The 11,885-nt window shown below is 38.5% G+C and overlaps 1 pseudogene across 1 annotated transcript; it reads right to left on the reverse strand.

Moving 5' to 3' along the window:
* Positions 1-1,397: 1,397 nt before the first annotated feature.
* Positions 1,398-2,537, reverse strand: LOC103262660 (annotated as a pseudogene). The gene has a single exon (XR_002482092.1). The product of XR_002482092.1 is annotated as a dnaJ homolog subfamily C member 8 pseudogene (transcript).
* Positions 2,538-11,885: the final 9,348 nt, after the last annotated feature.

Genomic DNA, 11,885 nt, shown 5'->3' on the forward strand with positions numbered 1-11,885 from the left:
TCAAGCCAGTCCATACCTACTGGAAAACGTGGTTTAGGACACAGATGGCATTGCATGGGAGTAGGAAAAGGAGGATCTTCTAAAATAAATAAGTGGTGCTGGGTCAACCTGATATAATTAAGGATGGGGCTGGGCGTGGAGGCCTGTAATCCGAGTACTTTGGGAGGCTGATGGGGGAGGCTTGCTTGAGCCCAGCAGTTAGAGACCAACCTAGGCAACATAGCAAGACCTCATCTCTACAAAAAAATGTAAAAATAAACCAGTAGTGGTGGTACACACCTGTAGTCCCAGCTACTCGGGAGGCTGGATGAGGGGAGACTGAGGCAGAAGGATTGCCTGAGCGAAGGTCCAGACCGTGGTGAACTGTGATTATGCCTGGGCAACTGTGAGATTCCAACTCTAAATCAATAAATAAGGACAAAACTGAAACTGTACCTATGCCTCACACCATCAGAAAAATCAACTTAAAATGTATTACAGATATAAATGTAAAGGCAAAGCAGTAAAGCCCTGAAAGACCACATAGGAGAATATCATTGTAATCTTGGAGAAAGGAAAGACTTCTTAAACAGGACACAAACCAAATAAAATGAAGGAAACATTTGATAAACTGGACTACATTCTGTTTATTTTTAAAAAACAAAAGAAAATTACATTGGAAAGTCAAGTCACCACATAGAAGGTATTTGTGACTTTCATAACAAGCAAAGTGCTCATCCAAAAAAGAATTTCTACACATCAATCAGCAAAAGACAGTTCAACAGAAAAATGAGTGAGAGATTTCAGCATCACTTCACAAGAGATTATCCAAATGGCCATAAGCATATGACAGGGTGCTCAACCTCATTAGTAATTTATATAAGCAAAACCACAGTGACATACTATTTTATACTCTCATACACTATGGGATTGGAAATTGGTACAGCTACATTGAAAAACATGTCAATATCTACTGAAATGAACATTTACATACTTTATGGCCCAGCAGTTCCACTCCCAGGGATAGCTAACATATGCATCAGGAGACAAGGACAGAAATGTTTCTAGCAGTACTTCTTCAAACTGAAAACAATCTAAATGTCTGTCAACTGTAGAATATGGTATAGTCATACAACAGAATGCTTTACAGCAGTGAAAATTAACAAAAACTACAGACCACAACATGGATTAATCTCACCAACGTTATAATGAGCAAAGTAGTCACACAAGAATATATTATAGAATAATGCTGTTTGGAGGAAAGCAAAACAGGACTCTAATATTAAGTGTTAGAATAATGACTGGTCACCTTTGGGAGGAAAGAAATTGACAGGAAAAGGTGAAGAAAGAAGTTGACAGGAGCAGGGGTACTTGTGGGGCAGGGCGCCACATTTGGTGTTCAATTTTTTTTTCTTTTGTAAGCAGTATGTTTAATTGGATGATTTCCACAAACTATACAGGAAGTTTCTAACCATCACAATTCAGTGAAATACAAAACATTAAGTTACAGGCTGTGGGAAGAGAATGCAGCACCAAAGTGGTACCTTCCAATCCTGGTTGTTCTAGGGGCAGAGGGGGAAGGTCTTTTTTTAAACCAAGCCCCTCATTTCAATGTACAAAAGAATTACTCTGATCAGTATTAAATTGTATTGAAAACAAAATGAGCCAAAAAGCAAATAGTACTCTATGTTGGGGTGGAAATGGGAAGAAAGAATGAGTCCTTCAAAGCAGGGAGACAGCTGGAGGAGGTCCTGCGACTGTGACCCCAGGAGGTCACTCACACTGCTCCATTTTTACTTTCGGTGGTCTCAGGAAAGTCCGATTTTTCTTCTCTTTCTTCCCCTTCGTATTTGCTTGGAAATTTTGCCAGCTATCTACACGACCATCTCGACTTTTCTCAAAGTTTTCTGCCACTCTCTTTCTCGTTTGGCTTTTTCTTGAGCTTCGATCTCTTCTTTCCTTTGCCGCTTCCTTTCATGCATCTCTTTGGCTTCTCTCTCTTTCCTTTTAGTTTCTAGCTCAGCAAAGAGTTTCATGGTCTGTTTATATACTGCTTGTTTAAACAACTCAGGATCATCCTCCTCTACAACTGTAGATTTTCCTTCCTCCTTTAACTGTTTTTTCCGCTCTTTCACAGTGTGTTCCATGTATTCTTTTCCTGCATCAATTATATCCAGGGCCCTCTTCTTTTGTTCCTTATCCAGTAGCAACTCATAAGCTTTGTCCACAGCTTCAAAAGCTTTTTGTGCTCTGTCAGCATCATCTTGGTTTTTGTCAGGAAGCACCAATATGGATAACTGCCAGAACCTCTTTTTTATTTCTTCATCTGTAACTTCTGGATCCGTCTTAAGAACCTCAAATGGGTTCAAATTGAAGTAAGAGGAACTAGGACAGGTCAATCTTTCAATTTGATTTTTTGAAGTTAGAACTGAATCTCTCTTTTCTATTTGTTTCACCTCACTGTAGAAGGTCATAAATGCCTCCTCTGTGCTGCCTCTGCCGCCCTAAGTCCCTCTCTCTCCTGAAGCCACCATTTCCCCGGCCCTGCCAGCACGTGACCCCTGTTTTTTTCACTGAATGGTGGTTACACAAGTGTTTGCTGTGTGATAATTCATTCAGTTCAGATTTATGTGCACTCTGTGTTGCACTTCATAATGAATTCAGTTTGAAAATGCATGGGAGGTGAAGCTGTGGAGGCAGTGGTATGGCATTGCCTCTGAGGTGAGGCTGCTGGGAGGAGAAAGGGATGAAGTGTTAGCTGGGGAGATTGTGCCGACAAGGGAGATGGCTTCCTCCTTTTTAAGATGTGTATAGTACAGTATGTTTGTATGTTACTGGGAATGATCCAGTTGAGAGGGGAGTATTATAGCAAGAGCCTTGAACTTGAGTAGATGAGAAAGGATGTCATTGGCTTTGGACAGGAACAGGGATAATGCAGGCATTGTGTAGCAGGAAAAGACCCAGTATTCATGATCACAGATGCATACCAGATGGTAAATGTGTTGATGGGAGTATGGAAATTCTCATCTGAAGGCTTTTAGTTTTTCAGTGAAATTGGAAACAAGATTAACACCTGTGGTTGAGGAGGGTGGGCAAGGTATTGGAAATCTGTCGGGATGTGAAAGTTTGAAAGAATTGATTAAGAAATGCAGTAGTGATACTGGATAGTGCTGAGAGCCTTCTTGAGGCTTGCAGTTGTAAATTTAAAATGAGGTTATTCAGTATGGTCATATGTTTTCTTTAGCCGCATTCAGCAGCTTAGATACAGATGCAAAATCAGTGGAAAGTTGGATGTAGTGAGGGTGGGCATTTTGCCGGGTGAGTATAATAGAAAAAGAGGGAAATACAAAGCAGTGATTATAATAGAGGCATGGATCTAGGTAGATCCGCTAGAGTAGGTAACAGGAAGTGAAAAGATGAAGGGTAGAGATTTGAGGTCCCAGTGAAGCTAAAGATCTAGGATTATTGGAGTGAGTGAGTTAGAACAAGCCAGGGCTGTGGTGGGAGGGGTTAGAGAGTAGGTGAGGAATCATGACCAGAGATTGGGAAGCTTGATATAGAAATTATCATCAATGAAGTGTCATGGTCTGGGGGGTAGCATAATTAAGTGGATGAAATATGAGGTGGTCTAGGAGTATAGCGTGAAAGCTTGTGGGCGAAGGACAGTTTTATTGAAAGAGAGAACAGAGCAAACCCTGAGAAGACAGGAAATTGATAAATTGACTACATGAATGACCAAGATTATGGTAGGAGTAATGATGAAATTGATGGGGAAGGTGCAGGTGACTATAACAAGGAACAGTGGAAACTTCTGATAGTATGTTGTTCAAAGGACCTGTAGCGTTTTAGGGAAGAGGGAGAAACAGTGGTCTTGAAGCGATGATGAGGCGTAAAAACAAGGAAGATGCCTGCCCTTACCCCCAGACTCAGTCGAACATGGGATGTGGAAAAAAAGCCAGTTTCTTATTGAGGGACTACTCAGGAAGCAGTATTCTTGGTGATGTTTTAATTAGTGCTAGAATATGAGGGGGATGTTCAGAAAAGAAATTATGAATATAAAAGGGTTTTACTGATGATTGTTACCGTGAATTCCAAAGAGCACAGTGAATTGTTTTAGCAGTCAGGAACTTTAACCAAATAGCAATTAGAGTTTGGTAGTTTACAGTGACTTAGTACCTGGGTCTTTTGTTATTGTTCATAGTATTGTCTTCTGTAGCTTAAGATTTTATAATGTTTTTATAATGAATATATAATGTTTATAATGTTTTGGACAATTATGTCTCTTGTCATTTCCTATATTGTGTTACTTTCCTCTTTTTTTTCTGTGAACAGTCTTGCTAATGGTTTTAATTTTTTTGGAAGAAAAGATAACTTTTCCTTTTGTTTATTCATTTTTAAAATTATTTATTAATTTACTTTTTGTAGAGATGAGGTCTTGCTATGTTGCCCAGACTGGTCTGGAACTCCTGAGCTCAAGCAGTCCTCCAACCTTGACCTCCCAAAGTGCTAGGATTATAGGCATGAGCCACCACACTTGGCACCAATTTCTTTAAAATTTGTTTTATATGTAATTATATTTTCATCTTTTTTTTAATCTGTTGTTTTCTTCTTTAAATACATAACCTATTGAAAATATTGTTTTTTAATACATTCATTAAAGACTCTACATTTACATCTGGGCATCATTTTAGTTTCTCCTGCTATTTTTATATGTAGTGCTTTCATCCTTATTTAACTGTTTGTAATTCCCATTTGATTTCTGTTTATTCCAGAATGACTTGGAAGTACATTTTTAAAAGTTTCTGTGTACATTTCTTTTTGCCTTTTGATTTTTTATTATTTATTTTTAGATTGCTTTCATCATAGGCAGAAAACATGATCTGTATGTGAATTAGATCTATTTGAAATGTGTTGAAACTTGGATTATTCTGACCTAGAAAGAATAGGTTTTCGAATATATTTCCTCTGTACTCAAAAATAGAATTATTTGGTTGCCTGCTGCTTCTGTTTTCTGTTTTAGTGTACATGATCTGTTGGATCCTGATTAAGTTATATGCATGTTTTAAAATCTCCCACTATGATTGTAGATTTGACAGTTTCTCTTACTCATTTGGTTAGTTTATTTTTGAAGACTGCATCATTGGATGTATTTAAAACAATTCATAGTATATTGTTACTTTTTTTAAATGCAGTGTTTGCTGTATCATTGTTATTCTTAATTTACTCTCATCTTTGCTTTTTAATAGATGAGTTTGATATGTATCTATATTTATTGTGACTATTGATATATCTTAACTTCTTTTAGGTTGAACCATGTGAAGTTGATATTCAACCATTTTTGACTTATGAAAATGACAATTTCATAAAGTCTAACACAGTAAATCTTGTTTTCTGTCCACTATCATTTTAATTTTTTTCTTTTCCTGCTTTGCTAGTCGATACAGTTTCAGCTGATAATGTTTAGCATTCATGTTTCTCTCTATCTCAGTTTGGAAGCTGGACATCTTATTTTTGTTCCCTTAGTAGTAAGACCTGGGCATGTTGTAATTGTCTGCCAAGGTGTGGATTTATCTTTACTATCTACATGCTCCGTGCACATTGTGTACTTTAGATCTGAACACTCATATTGCCCTTCAATTCTGGGACATATCTTACTGTAATCTCAATATGCTACTTCACCATTCCCTCCAGTCTGTTCTTTGGGAGCAACTTTTATGCATGTGCTAGAGCCTCTCAAGCTATACTCATTTCCCCCGTGATTCTTTTCAAATTGTCTCTGGGTAGATTTCTCATTAATATCTTAATAGTAGGTAAATTTATCCATTTTTGCTATTTACTGACTTTGTGATTTTAGACAAGTTACCTGACTTTTCTATCCCTCGGGATCCTTATCTGTAAAATAAAGAAAATAGCTAGGATGTTATGAGGCTGTGTAAAGTGCTTTGAACACTTGCTGGCACCTGGGATATAGAGAAGGGCTCTGTTAGGGAGTGAGTGCCAGGTCCCTCTTAGTGCTTAGGAGAAGCTGACTTCATGGACTTTTCCTCCCCCACTTCTTTTTAACTGTTCAGTGCCTGACTTCTAAAGTGGATTCACAATGAAATGTTAAGTGAGAAATATCAGATTGGTATTTAACAATCCCCACACCATGTGGGACAAGCCAGCCAAGCTTTTACTTTCCATACCTTCTTTCCAAGGTAAATTAGTAGTGTGAAATGGCCCCTAGAGTGCTGCTTTTTCACCACCTTTTTTGAATACAGAAAAGCCTTGCTTATGTTCTAATTATGGCTTCACTGGTGGTGTTGCTGGCTGTCTCCAGATCATCCTGTGTCTGCCAGGAAATTTTACTGCTTTATAGGGCCTCCAAAGACACCTTTCCTGAAGGACACTGGAGGGAAGAATCACATTATTCAACTGTTAAGAGTTAAATAGAAATAACAGTCACTGAATACATTTTGTAATGTGTGATCTTAGGGAAGGAGGTTTAAGACCAATTCCAAGTCATCCAGTATGCCAAATTCATCCTATGTAATTGTCTTAGTTTTTTGTTTTTTTGTTTTTAGTTGGGTCTTACTCTGTTGCCTAGGCTGTAGTTCAGTGGCACAATCATGGCTCAACACAGCCTCGACCTCCTGGGCTCAGGCAATCCTTCTGCTTCAGCCTGCTGAGTAGCCAGGACTACACACACGCCACCACACTCAGCAAATTTTTTATTTTTTATAGAGATGAGGTCTCGCTATGTTGTTCAGGTTGGTCTTGAACTCCTAGGCACAAGTGATCCTCTTGCCTTGGCCTCTCAAAGTGCTGGGATTACAGGTGTGAGCCACCATGACTGGCAGTCTTAGATATTTAAAACGTGCTTATAATATCATTTATTGAGTGTGTATTTTGTTGAAGCACTATACACATTGTCATTTTAAACAGTTGGGCAAAATGGTGGTAGTAGTAGTAGTATTCTCAGTTTACAAAGGGGGAAACTCAGACTTAAACAAGTTAAATGACTTGTCAAGATATAGTTAGTAAGTGACCCAGGTAAGATTTGAACCTTGGTCTCAGTGACAGAACATGAGCTATTAATCTCTGTGCTTTGCCAGAGAAATGAGGAAACAGTTTTTATTTTCATTTAACTTTTTAGCCTTTTTTTTTAAGCTTTGGAGAGTTGTTTGATTCTTTAAGCTATGTACATGTATACTTTAATCAAACTAAAAATATAGAAAGTTGCTCAGGTAATTCTTATCTCTCTACAAACATCCTACCCCCCATGAGACTCACTGCTCCAACCTAGTGCTTCTCAGACTTGCTGGGGTATAAGAGGAGGGAAATGGGGGGGGGGCAGGTTTTTTTCTACTCTTTGGGACACCCCTTTCTCATTCCTCAGAGTCAAAAAAGGGGCTTCTCTATGCCTCCAGTGCACATGTGCACTTTTTAGATTGCTTTTGAGTATAGGCTGGCTAGTGCCAAAGGGGAGAAATCGCCAACTCACCATGAATTCAGAAGAACTTAGAATTCTGGTCTCCTTCTCTAGTCAGCCTGCTTTCATTTATGTTTCTGAGTCTGCTCAGATAGCTGCACCATCCAATCTATCCAGGCATGTATGCTCAACTCACTGTTTACTCCATCTTTCCTGAAACCAAAAATACACCCATTTAACATGTACAATTCAGTGATTTTCATTCAGTTTTGGGAGTTATGCAATTATCACCTCTTTTAGAGAATTTCCATCACCCCAGAAAACTCCCAGACATTTGTAGACACTCTCCATTCCCATCCCAGGTCCTGGCTAGGTTATCACTAAAGTTCTCTCTATCTGTATAGATTTGCCTTTTCTGGATATTTTATATAAATGGAATTTTACATATATAATATATATTATTTACAAAAATTGTATATAATATAATTATAGGTTTAATTATATATATGTAGTCTTTTGTGTCTGGGTTTTTTCACTGAAAATATTATTTCTGGGATCCATCCATGCTTTAGCATGTATCCTTTGTTCCTTTTGATTACCCTGTGTTATTCTGTTATATAGCTATGCCACACTTTGTTTCCAGTCACCAGTTAGTGGACATGTGAGTTGTTTTTGTCTTCTGGCTATTGTGAATAGTATTGCTAAGAATATTTGTATGGATGCATGTTTTTATTTTCCTTGGGTGGATTTCTAGAAATGAAGTTACTAAGTCATATAGTAATGTAATTTAAGAAACTGGCAAACTGTTTTCTAAAGTGACTGCACCACTTACATTCTCACCAGCAATGTATGAGGGTTCTAGGATGTCCACATCCTTATCATCATTTCTGCTTTCTGGCTTTTTTATTATAGTCAGTCCATTGGGTATGAAGTAGTATTTCATTGTGATTTTAATTTGCATTTCTCTAATGATGCTGAGGACCTTTTTAATGTACTAATTGGCTATTCTTATATCCTGGATGAAATACCTCTTCAAATCGTTTGCTTGTTTTTAATTGGAGTATTTGTCTTCCTTTTATTGAGTTGTAAGAGCTCTTTATATATACTGATACAAATTCTTTATCAAATATATGATGTGCAAACCTTTTATCCCAGTTTGTGTCTTGTCTTTCTATTTCCTTCATAGAGCATTTTGAAGTTCAAAAATGTTTAATCTTGATGAATTCACACTTATCAACTGCTTCTTTTATGAATTGTGCTTTTAGTGTCATATCATACTTAATGGTGAAAGACCAAAAGCCTTGCCCTAAGATAAGCAGCAAGAAAAGGATACCTGTTCTCACCACTTTTGGTCAACATTTTACTAAAGGCAACCCAAAACTCAGAAGTGCAAAGAGTGCAGAAAGAAAAAGTCCCCAAGAGAAGCCTTCTCTCTCTGGTCCAAGAAATAAGAAAGGGTTAGGAGAGTGAAAGGTGGAAAACCCCTGTTTTTCTCTTTGTTTCCCTTTTCCTCTTCTTTACTACCCTGGCCCCCAAGCAGTATTGCTAAGGCTGCAAGGTGATGGGATCAGTGACCAGGCAAGCAACTAAGACCCTGAGAGAGAGGAAGGCTCTCTTTGACCAGAGGAACTCTGGTCCCCAGACCATGGGTAGGATCACAGTTGCTTTTCTTTATGTTCTCCACAGCTTGGTCCAGAACACAAAACAAAGTCCTGAGAAGTGTGCTGCACAGTAAGGAAACCAAAGCCCTCACTTCTAGCTACAGTGGGAAACTCAACATAAAAGATGGCACTTCTTTTCCAATAGATGTATAAATTTAATGCCGTTCCATTTAAAACACCAACAAAAAATTTTAAAGTGTCTCTGGAAAGGTCAAAGACATAGAATACATAAAATAATCTTGAAAAAGAAGAATAAGCTGGGCTCGGTGACTCAGCCTGTAATCCCGCGCCTTTGGGAGGTTGAAGTGAGTGGATTGCCTGAGCCCGTGGGTTCAAGACCCGCCTGGGCAGCGAGACCTCATCTCTACAATAAATCAAAAAATCAGCCAGGCGTGGTAGTGCATGCCTGTAATTCTGGCTACTCGGAAGGCTGAGGCCAAAGGATCACCGGAGCCCAGCAGGCGAGACTGTGGTGGCCGGGAGTGGCCACTGCACTCCAGTCTGGGCGACAGAGTAAGACTCCAACTCAAAAAAAAGAAAAAGAAGAATAAGACATGTGGTGGCTCACACCTGTAATCCCAGCACTTTGGGAGGTGGAGGTGAAAGGATTGCTTGAGTCCAGGGGTTTGAGACCAGCCTGAACAACTTGGCGAGACCTTGTCTCTACAGTAAATCAAAAAATTAGCCAAGCATGGTGGCATACATCTGTAGTCCCAGCTACTTGGAAGGCTGAGGTGAAAGGATTGCCTGAGCCCAGCAAGTCAAGGCTGCAGTGGCCGTGAGCATGCCACTGCACTCCAGCCTCGGCAAAAGTGAGACTCCAGCTCACACACACAAAAAAGAATAAATTGAGAGGAAATGTAGTACCAGATTTAAAGACTTGCTGTAAGCTACAGTAGTCAAGATGGTGGTGTTGGCAAAGAAGTAGATACAGAGATTAGTGGCACAGAATAGAGTGCAGAAACAGAGCCACACAAGTATGGCTGCTGGCTTTTTAACAAGGACTGTCTTTTCAACAAATGAAGTTGGCACTATTAGACATCCATATGCAAAAACATGAATCTGGTCCTAAATCTCTTGTGTTATAAAAAGTTAACTCAAATTGGATCATATATCTAAATCTAAGATCCAAAAGTTTATTAATCCGTAGCAGAAATATCCCAGACCTGGAGTTAGACAAAGAATGTTTAGACATGACACCAAAAGCATGATTCCATACAAAAAAAAATTGATAAATTGGATTTCATCAAATTTAAAAACTTTCACTCTACTTAAGACACAGTTGTGAGAATGAAGTGATGAGCTACAGACTGGGAGAAAATAATGGCAAACCAAGTACATTAACAGGATTTATATCTAGGATATATGAAGAACTTGTAAACATACAGCCCAATTTTTAAAAACTTAAAACAATAAAAAGTAGGCATAGGACTTGACACTTTACCCAAAATGCTGTGTGGCTGACAAATGAGCACATTTGAAAAGACATTAGCCATTGGGGAAATGCCGATTACAACCATAATGGGAAACCACTCTCTACCCATTTAAATTGCTAAAATAAAAAATATTGATAGTATGAAGTGCTGACAAAGAACAGTTGGAACTCTCACACATTTCTGTGGGAATGCAAAATGCTTGTCTCTCTAGCAGAGAGTTTGGCTGTTATTCATAAAGTTATACTTACTATGAACCTAGCAAGCCCATTCCTGAATATTTGCCCTAGAGAAGTAAAAACACATTCACACAAAAACCTGTACCTGAATGTTTATAGCATCTCTATTCTAATGACCCCAAACTGGAAACAACAGGCAAATGGGTAAAACAAACTGATTTTTTTGTTTGTTTGATGCATTGGAATACTACTCAGCAATAAAAAGTAACTTGATACACACAACTTGAATGAATCTCAGAGATATTATACTGAGTGAAAGAAAGCAGTCGCAAAGATTACACACTGTATGCTTCCATTTCTGTGGCATTTGTGTAACAACAAAACTACAATAATGAAGAGTAGATGTTGGTTGCCAGGGGCTAGGTAGGGAGGAAGGCATGAGTGTAAAAGGTTGGCACAAGGACGCTCTTTGGGGAGGTGATGTTGTTTCCTGATTGCGGTGGTGACTGTATGAATGTATACATATGTCTAAACTTATAGGACTTATTACCCTCTCCCCCCAAAAACGTCATTTAGTGAAAAATGACACAATACCAAATGCTGGTGAGTATATGGAGCAACTGGAACTCCAGCACACTGTGGTAAGAGTGTAAATCATTAAACCTTCTTCAAAAAGCAGTTTCACAGTATTTACTACAGCTGAGCTTATACATATTCTATTGCCCAAAAATACAGAAATACATACACATAGTCGTCAAAAGACTGTACATGGATGACGATCATAGTACTTTTCTTTTTTTTTTTTGAGTTGGAGTCTCACTCTGTCTCCCAGACTGGAGTGCAGTGAAAGGCACACATAACTAAACTAATGTTAGAAACAAAATTACCTTGAGTTAAGTGTCTCCCTATAACTCTTCTTAGAATCAGAACAGCCCCTCAAAGGGATTTAGGTATATCACCTTATGAATTATTATATGTTACCATATCTGGAAAGAACAACAGATCTACCAACCCTGGAGACCAAAGATCAATTCTTAAAAGAATATATATTAACTATTTCCTCTACTCTGTCTTCCCTTAGATTAAAAGAACTTCTTGCTCAAACTCCTCCTTTTTGAGTTTATAGTTCACCATTTCCAACCTGGGGATTGGGTACTGATTAAGATCTGGAAAGCAGCTAAATTTCAACCAAGCTGGGAAGGACCCTATCAAGTTCTCCTGA

Source organism: Carlito syrichta, unplaced genomic scaffold, assembly GCF_000164805.1.
Source record: "Carlito syrichta isolate Samal-C Ts95f unplaced genomic scaffold, Tarsius_syrichta-2.0.1 Scaffold304583, whole genome shotgun sequence".
Taxonomy (NCBI): domain Eukaryota; kingdom Metazoa; phylum Chordata; class Mammalia; order Primates; family Tarsiidae; genus Carlito; species Carlito syrichta.